The following is a 10,944-nucleotide window of genomic DNA, read 5'->3' as shown; positions in this document are numbered from 1 at the left end:
AATTCTACTCGATAGTTGAAGTGAACTTCTCACACTCGGCAATAAGATGGAAAACTTAAAGATTTGACCTTGGTTTTTCCTTGTTAACTTGCATCCTTATTTATGCTAATTTACCCTTTTTACTACTAACTAACCTTGGAATTGATGTAAGATGAAAAATTTAAATATCAATCCCACATACCTCCTTTTTCTTAGTTTGATGAGGTGTGACCAATTGACCTTTCAAGTGAGTGATCCCTTCAATTGATGTGTTGCATCTATCTTTCTTCTTCCATGTCTTGTTCATCTCTCCTCTGATGTGCTCAACACCTACCTTTCCTTTTCCCTTATTAAACTCTGAGTTAGGTGCCTTTGTCCTTGTTGGGTATTGCTTGCTAATATGACCAATCTTCAAACAACTAAAGCATGTAGTTTGACTTAACCATTTTTTGTAGCTTCCACTAAAATGTATTCTTATGAAATTTTAAAGGATGTGTCCATACTCTTGATAGTAATGACAGGTGTGCCTTGTGTTGTAGTTCCAATCATAGGAATTTTCATGGTTTCTTCGCTTTTTTGATGACCATGTGCACTAGGATCTACATTCAAAGTCTTTGTGTCCAAACTTCTAACAATTGTAGCAGCATCCTTCAAATCTTGGTGCATGCATGGTTCTGGTTCTGCATTCATGTGCTTGATGACCTTGTTTGTTGCACTTGTGACAATGTGTCATGTTCTTTTGCTTAGCATTATAACTAGCATTCTTGCTCTTGAAAACATTAGTTGTATGTCCTTTATTTCCACAATTATGACAAGTAGATTTAGATTTATTACCTTTATTGTTCCTTTCCTTAGCAGCTTTGGATGATTCTCCTTCTTCAGTGCTTTTGCAGCCTAATCCTTATGTTTCTTTTCTAGATCTAGGGGATCTTAGTAATTGCTCAAATTAATTGATAGCTTCGTTAGGCTTGTTGAAACTTTTTGCAAATTCCTTCTCTCTTTTTAGGTCATTTTGCTATTTCAATGTAGTTATCTCAATGTCCTTAACTTTCAACTCATGATGGGAATTCATCATTTGGCTTGTGATTCTTGCTCCAACTTGAGATTTTTGATCTGCTCAGCTTGTGTTCTTTTTTTTTTCCATGATATCTACAATTGTTGCATCAAATTCACAAGAGTTACCATCTACAAATAACTTTGTGGTGTCAATCTCTTTGCATCGAGTGTCATTTTAAGCTATGGCAATCTCTTTCCTTCTCTTTAGTAAACTTCTCAAGGAATCTCTAGCTTCATCTAGTTGTTGCAATAAGAGATGTATCTCAATCTCATGATTTTCAATGGTCTTTCTCAACTTGTAAACCTCCATCTCAAGATCTTTTCTCTAAGTTGTAAGGCTTCTCTTGATGAGAGCTTAGGTCAAATACCAATTGTTGGGATTACAAATGGGAAATGTATACTTTTGAGGGGGGGGAGTGAATCAGAAGTACTAAACTTCAACCAATAAAACTTTCAACTTTAAAACAATGCATGCATAAACATATTGAAATAACATGTAAATTAAATTCATTCATGTAAACACTTGAAACCAAATATGATTACCCAAAAACCCTCCAATGAGAAGGTAAAACTGAGGTGGGGATGACACCCACAGTTCTTCACTAGTGTAGCAATACAATTCACTTGTTTAGGTTACACATTTTGACCATTCTCATGATCTGCCCTGTGAAAGGCTTACCTTGTTAAAGGCTTACAAAGGATTTTTAGATCCCCACCTAGTTAAAAGTGTGTCTGGCTAAAGGACTTTAGAACACTCACTTAGAATGTCACCCTATTAAAGGATTTCACTATGACTGTTAAATCAACCTTGATACAAGGATTTCGTCCTACTAATATAGTTGTTAGAAAGTATAGTAGAATATTTGATCTAGTATACTTACAATCTAATATTTATGATTTTAGATCCTAATTCAATTAATCTCAATCCTCTTTGATCTAATATGAAATTGCTATAACCTTGATCCTCTGTTCTGCTAACAAATTCTATAATTCTTTTCTTCTTCTAAGTCACCTTGATTGTATGCTAATAAATTTACCCCTTTCACTGCTATCATCACCTTCCTGCATACATTCTCTAATGTTCTCTTTCATTCATATTGAAATATGGGGCTTCATCTCCCTTTAAAAATACTTTGGTGGCTTAGGGTTAGGTATGAATCTACAATTGAGATTCATCTAGCTTTCCTACTCAATCCCCTCCATTTTTCTCATTGGTTTCATGTTGATCACATACGGAATCCAAGTAGATTTGATCTTATCTTCAAAGCTTCAAGATATATCCATATGTCAGCTCAAAAAATGGTTTACATATTTATTTGTGCCATCACAAACAAATAGGTCATTTCTATGTTACTTGACACTTGTTTAATATTGATGCTTAACTCATACTATAATTTTGTTTGGCTTGGCACTTGAACGTGCTCGACATCTATTGTTCACTCAAAACTTTAAACTTGCTTGGCTCTATCTATTTGCTTGGCACTTGATTCACTTGGCACATGAGTGACTTGACACTCATTGCAACTTGGCATCTATACATATTATACTAACTCGGTATGAACTTAGAAAATTCCTTAAGTGTGTTGACACTCAATTTTAAAAACCAATCTAAGATCAACAAAACCTAGAAGAAGGGAGGAAATTTGTAAAGGAATGAGGAGTCTAGTTGTTATCAATTCTCAACATTGTTGATGGAATTGCATTTGACTCAATCATGAAAGGTATGAGGTTCAAGGGACCTAAGAGGGAAGCATAAATTTCTACCTCTAGGATGTACTATATTCAAGATGTAGTTGTTTTGGTTACCTTGTCTCTCACACCTTCTTCTTCTCTTAAGCTTGTTGGAGAGGACAATGGAGCAAGAGGGAATGGGGTTTTGTAGAGAGTTGAAGATAACAAACTTTTTCAATCCACAAACAATTTGCAAGAACATGTGGCTTATGTTCACAATGTGGAAAAGGGAATAGAAAAGAAATATGAATTCTTACAACATAGGTATAATCATGTATATGTTGTCTATGAGGAGAAAAAAAGAAACTATCATCTTTGAGAGAAAAGTGAGTTTATTGGAAAAAAGATTAGCTAAGCTTGGAGCAACTAAATTTTCCAACATGGATGAACCACCCACTATATGGGTAGCTACTTCATCAAGGTATTTAAGCATGGTTCCTTTTTCCCCCATAATTCTTTTAGCTCACCCTAGGGAAACCTCTTTGAAGAAGACTAGGTGTAATGATGCATTGATAAAAGAGGTTATAGATCTATAGATGTAGTTAGAGAATAAACAAAGTGATTTTAATTATAACAAGAAATTATAGTTTGAACTGCATTGTTGTTTTTGTTTGAAAGGGCTAATTCAAAATTATTTAGAATTCATGAGGTTTGTAAATTTCTTTATTTAGCCATTAGTAAAATGGAGAATGACAATAGGTTGGTTAAGCCAACATATTAAAAATAGATAGGAAGAATTGAGAAAAATAGGCAGATTGAGCTATGTGTAAGGGTGGACCCTAACCCTCCTTGAAGTGCCATGGCCATTGTGAAAATTGTTAAATCACTCATTTTTATTTTTATTTTGTTTTGCCAAATTACATTGAGAATAAATTGGTGGAGTTCAAAGACCAAATAGAGGAATTCAAGAATACTCTATTGCCACCTATTTTGAATCAAGACAAACACATTAAAGATTTTGCTAGCTAGGGAACAAAGGCTATAACCATAATGAATGACTTGGCAAGTAAAACAACTAAGGATGTGGACATGTCACTTTTCAAAGAATGTATTTCAAAGATAGATAATTCAGGGATATTCTCTGAAATTTTTGAGAAAGAAGTTACCCAGGCCATAGTTAAATATATTTCTTATAGGCACATGATAGATCAAATCTCAAAGGACATGTGGCCTACCAATGATGAATTTGAAGAATGGGTTAAAAAATATATTCCATTTGATGATTCTAATCATGAAGCCTCACCACCATAGAGGCAATAATAGAGGAATATCCTTGATGAGACAAAACACAAAGAAAGACATGTAGTCATGTGATCATAAACAGTCACATCAATTTTTTATAGGATTAACCTTGTTGATAGTTTGTAATAAACTATAATGTCACATCAAATGGTGACATGTGTATTGACCTCTATTCCAAAAGCTAGTAGTAACTCACCTATATAAGTGAGTTCCTAGGGCTAGAGAAGGGTCCAAAATTTTATGAAATGGATGCATTCTCATGTTTTGAGTCAGTCATTACTATATAGTGGTTTTATTCAATAATTTCTTTTAATAGAAACTAAATGTTAGAAGTGTTAAGTCTATTTTGATTTTTTTCTTACAAGGGTTGATATTGAATTGTATATGTTCAATCAAGATAATAAAAATTTCACATATGTTGGTGACACAATTTGGATCTTGTCACTTTTTGTGTTGCTTTAAATTTTTAGGAATTTGATGACAAAGTCTATTGGGTTGTAGTATATTTAGAATTATATGTTTGTCATATCTTGTTGATAATCAAATTGGTTGTGTAAATGCTCTATGTGATTTAAGAGAATTCAAGGTTTTATAAACAAATTTTGATGAGAATGAGATCTTGAAGTTGGGTTTTGGTTCCTTTTTAACAAAGTGAGAGAATAGACGTCATGTCATGTGTCATGTTTTGTGAGTTAATACCCCAAATAGATAAAGCATTGGTCATGTATCGAAGTTGATAGAATCTAGATAAACTATATGGTGTACAGTCCCACAAATTGGAAGGCATCATCATCATAGTCTTAAGTAGCCATTCCTAGCTTTGCATGGGTCCATAATATGCATATAAAGGTTGCAAATCAAAACTCTAACTATTCTACAAGATAAACTATATACCACTTGGACAATTTTCTAAAACTAATTTCCATAATTCCATCTTCATGCTCTGCTCCCTTCTTGTGGCTGATATATTTCCATATATAGCAAGTAGAAAATGTCTTACCTAGCCAAATTGTCAACACATACATACATAAATTATATCTCATATTTAATTATATATAGTTTTTATCTAACTAAAGCTTCCAAAAATTAACAGTTCCTCTTAGTTAGGGAGGATAAACACAAGACATATATTACACCATTGGTAATATTAGGAATGCCAAATTTCAAGGATATGTTCAATCAAAAGATATAAATAATTTTGATATCATGAGTACTAACCTTCATAATATTAATATATGATATTCAACAAATACTATGAGGAATGGTCTCCAAAATATCAACACTTGATATTTACCATGTACTCAATAAGGTAATTGTCTATAGAGTATTGTTAGTGAATAGATTATCTTTTCCTACTAAAACAACAATTCAATCTATGTCCAAGGCTCAAAAATTCCAATAAAATTCATAACAGTTGGGTAAATGTCGTGTTATTTGTTTCCCTCTAAATTTTATACATACAACTCCCTTTACAAAAGATTTATCAATAAGATCAAAAGATGAAAACTAACTAAATGCACACTTTTGATAGAAAGTACGTAAGGAACAATCATGTACTCTTGGGTACTGAGGTAATGATTTACATACTCAAAGATTCAAAGAATGAAAAGTTCATAGTCTTTCCACAAACAAGCAAGATTTATCTAAAGAATTTGAATCTTACAATAATTCAGACTAACTTTGGGAAAAAACATAAATAAAAATGAACAAAAAAGAAGTAGTTTTAATGTCACGCGGAACTAATCACCATAGCTCATAAAGTAACTATGATTGAATCTGCTTTAAACACTACATTTTATAGCACAAAAAAAAGGTGATATATATGTATATATTCAAAAGGCTTCTTTAGCACTAAGTCATTTAAGAAAGTATTCCCAAATATATTACTATTTATCTACCGCTACTTTAAGATAATTAACTTAAAATAGTACTAGCTTTATCAAAGTATATTTTGGCTTCCAAAAATCTAATCCCTAACTAGTTAAATGCTCTAGAATTTATGGTTCATTACAAACCTGATAAGGTGTCCATTAAAGCCCAATCTTTCAATTAGAAACAATTACCATAATAAGAAATAGTTTTGAAATAGCTTGAAAAGAAAAACAAAAAATAATTGCTTTCAACTAAACACCATAGCTCGTGTTCCCTCCATTCACCATAGTTTGCTTCACCAGTTTCCAGCTCCTGAAGGCATTTGTGAATTCCTACATTGCATGGGAGTAAGGATTCTTCAGGCTGAGTAACTTTGACCTACACACATCCTATTTCTATTTTAGCTCTTTAATCTTTCAGATTTGTCTTGTCATGAGATTCTTATTTAGATATAACATCAATTGAATGTTTTCCATGGTAGTGAAGTCTCTAAGGGTAGGCATGTTATTGTCTTTGATTTCTGTCACAACATCATTGAAGTTCTTGATGAAGACCTTAGAGTCAATGTTGCCATTTTCAAATTATAGGATTCTAGTAGGGTTAACAGCCTACATGTTGTTTAGGAGTTCTTTTATGCATTTCCACAATTTTAGTTTCCATTTATCGCATTTCTTCAATGGATCCTTTTTAAATCATCTCCTTCCAACCCATATTTCTCTTCAGAATGAAAAGCATGGATGAGTCCACAGTTTTCATGGGATTTTCATTTAGAAACTTCAATACTCCATATTTCTCAACTTGATGAATTTGGAACACAATGGCCTGGCATTGATTTTGATCAGCTTCCCATACTGGCACAAGCATTTGAATCTCACTTAACAACAATTCTCCTTTTGCGAATGTGGTGGTAAAATCTAGAATGAATTTACTGCCTTCTTTTACAATGGATGCCACCCATTCCTATACCATTTTTGAGAGTTTTTTGTTTCTTTGCATCTGTTTAACCAACTGCTAGTTGTCTGAGGAATTAGGATCAAAAGACTATGGGGTCTGGACCAATGGAAGGGCACCTAAATTCATCAGCAAATCTATATAAGCCACTATGGTGATTACTAGTGCCTTCAAGTCTTTCTTTTATGCTATCCCTTTCTGATTGAGTCAGCATATGGTCCATAGAGAATTTGAGGGAATGATTACCAGTGTCTCTAGTAATGGCCACTAATTTTATAGTGGTGACCTTAAAGCCTTTGGAATCAATTTCTTTGGATTCATGCTTCTGTCTGTATGTAGCCACTTCTGCTATTACCCTTTTGGTCACTAGATCTTTGATCAGGCATGCATCACTATTCATCTTTTTATTCTTAGAACCATGAGCTACATAGTTGGTGAAGATATCTTTAATAGGCATAGACATAGGCTATAGTGTTTGTTTCTTTTTGACTAAATTTGATAGCCATGATGGAACAATAGAAGTAGTGGTCATCCCTTGACTTCAGCCAGGAGGAGTCATGAACTTAGGCTGATCTAGCCTAGGAGCTTCTACTAACTGTACATCACCATCCTGAGTATCTAATAAGATGATTTCTCCTCATAAACCTTGTTCTTGAGCCATCATTTTCTCCTTTTGAATTGCATGCTACATGAGTGTCTCAGATTTAGTGTTTGATTTGGTTCTAGGAGCCATGCTTTATTTAGGAAACGATGTTCTTTTATGCTTATTGGGATCTAAAGTATTGCTTGCAACATGAGATGAGATTTTGATGTCAGAGGTCAATGTTTCAAAGAAATAAACTCATTTTGGATATTTTCCAATTTGTTTTTCGTTGGCAATCTTCATGTTTCTCCTTGTTAACCAGTTATCTATGTGAGTGAGAATAGATTTGGTCCTTAGATTTATATCATCTACTACACCTTGACTCTAGTTCACCTTCAATTATTTTAGTTCACTTGCTTCTTCCAACTAAAACTTTAATTTGAGAGAATTAATTTACAGGAGTGTTAATCTTGAATCATCCTTCTTTGTCACTTCTTTTTCATCATTACAATCTTTCCATAAATCTTCTAAATGCAGAATTGTGGGTGACTAACCCTTCAAACCAAGTACTTTAGCCGCGAAACCTTTTTTGTCAAAATTTCTCCTTCCTTTGTAGGATCCAAAATTGAAACTAAGAAAATTACTTCTAATGGCTGAGGCATTTTTTATGTCACTGAAGGTTAGGTGACCAAGTTTAACAAGGAAAATAGAATCCCAGCATTCCTGAGGTAGATTTTCTTTAATCATCGAAAAGAATTCTCTACAAATCTTAGCTATGATAAAACAATCAAGGGCATACCAAGGCAGTTTCACTGGTTCTTGAAATCCCCCTATTCTTCAGTATGTGAACTTAGGAAATGAAATAAAATAGCTCGCATAAGTTTGAATTAGTTATTGGGCCTCCAGGGATACCCTCGGCATTGGTGCCTTTTTGAGGTTCAAGTGCACACTTTCTATCAACACATAATGCATTTTCCCAAAAATCCTCAAACACTCTATTCCTTTGGAGAAAAGGACAATACTAGTAGATAGTTATGTCTTCATTCCAAGTTTCATGAGGAAGAGAAGTAATATTGTTGACACAGGAAATGCAATAGGAAGACACATAAAAATCTTCTCTAAAAACCTTAGCATGTTTTAGCTAATTTCTAATTGAACTGGCTATCAATTTTGCCCAATCCAACAACTGTTCTCCCTTCGAAATGATTTCTGCATAGTGGTACATCTAATCCTCAAAGAGAAAAACATCCAAAGAACCCTTAACCCAGTACAATAAGACCACAAGGTTGTGAACATGAGGCTTCATATGATCCTTGGTGATTATTTTGCATAGTCTTGAACTACCTTTATAATTTGTTTCTACCCACTTCCTAGCCATCATGTCATAGTATTTGTCTAGGCTTTCCTAATACTCAACTAGAGACTAGATAGGGCTAAAAGAAACAAAGGTACACTTAGGTAAGTGCAAGATGATTGAAATAGTTTCCTTGGAGATGGACAACACTGGTGCTTTATCTTTGTTCAAAATTCCCTTAGTCCTCACATCATAGTGGTTGATACATAACTGGAGTAATTCAGGGCTCAAAAAGGCAAGGGGAAAAGCCATAGCTTCAATCAAACCAATTGTTAAGATTTCTAGACAACCATTAACTTTGTCAGATTGTTCAAAAAAAATTCCTTGCAACTTCTCATCTTTGACAACCTCCAAATTAGTATAAGAAATGACTGGCCTCCTATGCTCTAAACTAGAAATGTTCCTTAAGAAATGTAGAATAGACTTCATTTTAAGCAAAAGATATAAAGCCCAACACTGCTTTGTTCTTTGAAACACACATAGAGGGAAGAGAAAGGGATTTCTTATATTCTCACCTGTAATTTACTGATAGAGAAGTAGACCTCTTTTCTTCACTTATCACTGCTCCTTTTGTTAGGAATAATGTGTCTCAACCTTGGATAATTCCTATTCTTATTATTTGTTTTGTAAAATGTATTTCTTGCAAATAATGTTGATGTGTTGGCATCTTGAATTTTGTATAAGGAGATCATAGCTAAAATGGTTATGACGGATCCCTATGACACGTAAGAGCTATGTTAGGAAGATTCAATGACAGGTGAAGGCATGTGGCAATTGATAAATTTGAGTACTGTACACTTTTCCCCAATAGTGGGGTTCGGGGCCAAATTTTTTTTTTTTGGGGTTCCTATTTTCTTAGAGAATGGTAAAACCCTAATATGGTTACCTTTGGGAGTAGCCCTAAAAGTGAAGCGCATGTTATAAGCATTTTTAGGGTTGCAAAGAGGGGTATGCAAGATAGTGTATTGTTGGTATTATGAGTTGCTACTAGATTCTTATGTTGTCGCTGTTGAACTTGCATTGCAAGTGTATTGTAACCTTGTGTTGAAGATAATACATTGTGTAGGTTCTAGAGGGGTGGGGTTGTTTTACTGAAAGGTTTTTACCCACCGAAAAATATTTGTGTCATGTGTTTCTTTCTCTGTCTAGTTTCTTTATGCTTGCTTGGCTGAAATACTGTTGTTTACATGATATTGAATCTGTAAGTGTAAAAGATTTTAATAGGATTTGCACCATACTTCTCTTAAGAAATTAGTGTAGGAAGTTGTTTTTGCACTTGAGTTTCCTTACACCTTTGACTCACCCTTTAGCATGATAAAATGAATGAAATGGGAAACTCATACTTTAAAAAGGAAAGGAGAAATAATGACAAAAGTACTACCTCATTATGAGGTATTCACGGTTTCATTTCAGCATAATTTGCACGCTCCAAACTGTGATAAGACGCCTTTAGTAAATGATTACCCTTTGTGGGTGTCGTTGGAATAATTACAAATTTTTGGCAAATAGTCCAACTCTCGAATGAAAGATTTGCCTTTTAAAATCATGATGACAACCAATCTCGCATCTCAAACAAAATTAAAATAGACATGATCTTCTATCATTACTTTTGACATCTCAATTAATTTCTCCAGAAGAAGTCATCCTTGAAGGATCATTAATGCATGCTTAAAATTCTTGAGCAATTGAACTACTTTGAACTACTTCAAACTAAGGTTCAGACAAAAATCTTCATTATGTTCTGGAGGTCCCACCTACATAAAACAATTAGCGTCAAAAGCTTTGGTTGAACTTCTTTGAACTACTTTACACCAAGGTTGAAAGAGGTTCAAGATATGAGAGCTGCAACAGACATCATAGGATTAATCTCTATATGCAAGGATTGGTGATATTCGTAAGATATGAGACCAAGAAGAGCTTGTTCAATGTATGACTTTGGTCTTCAAAGGAAACTAGAGAAAGTTTAAAATATGGCAACTCAAATTAAGGCTAACAAGGCCTTTGACTAGGGACTTAATATGTAGAGTACACAAGGAACTTAGAATGCTGGAACAAAAATGACCTAAGGAAACACCAAAAATAGAAAATGATGTAAAGACAAATAGTAACAAAATAGAAAGACAAAAAGGGGGAAGATACATGATCAAGATCTCTTTGAAGATGTTACATTTTTAAT

This window comes from Cupressus sempervirens, chromosome 3 (assembly GCF_028749045.1).
Source record: "Cupressus sempervirens isolate cs-2001-9-10 chromosome 3, ASM2874904v1, whole genome shotgun sequence".
NCBI classification, from domain to species: domain Eukaryota; kingdom Viridiplantae; phylum Streptophyta; class Pinopsida; order Cupressales; family Cupressaceae; genus Cupressus; species Cupressus sempervirens.
This window is presented reverse-complemented; position numbering follows the sequence as displayed.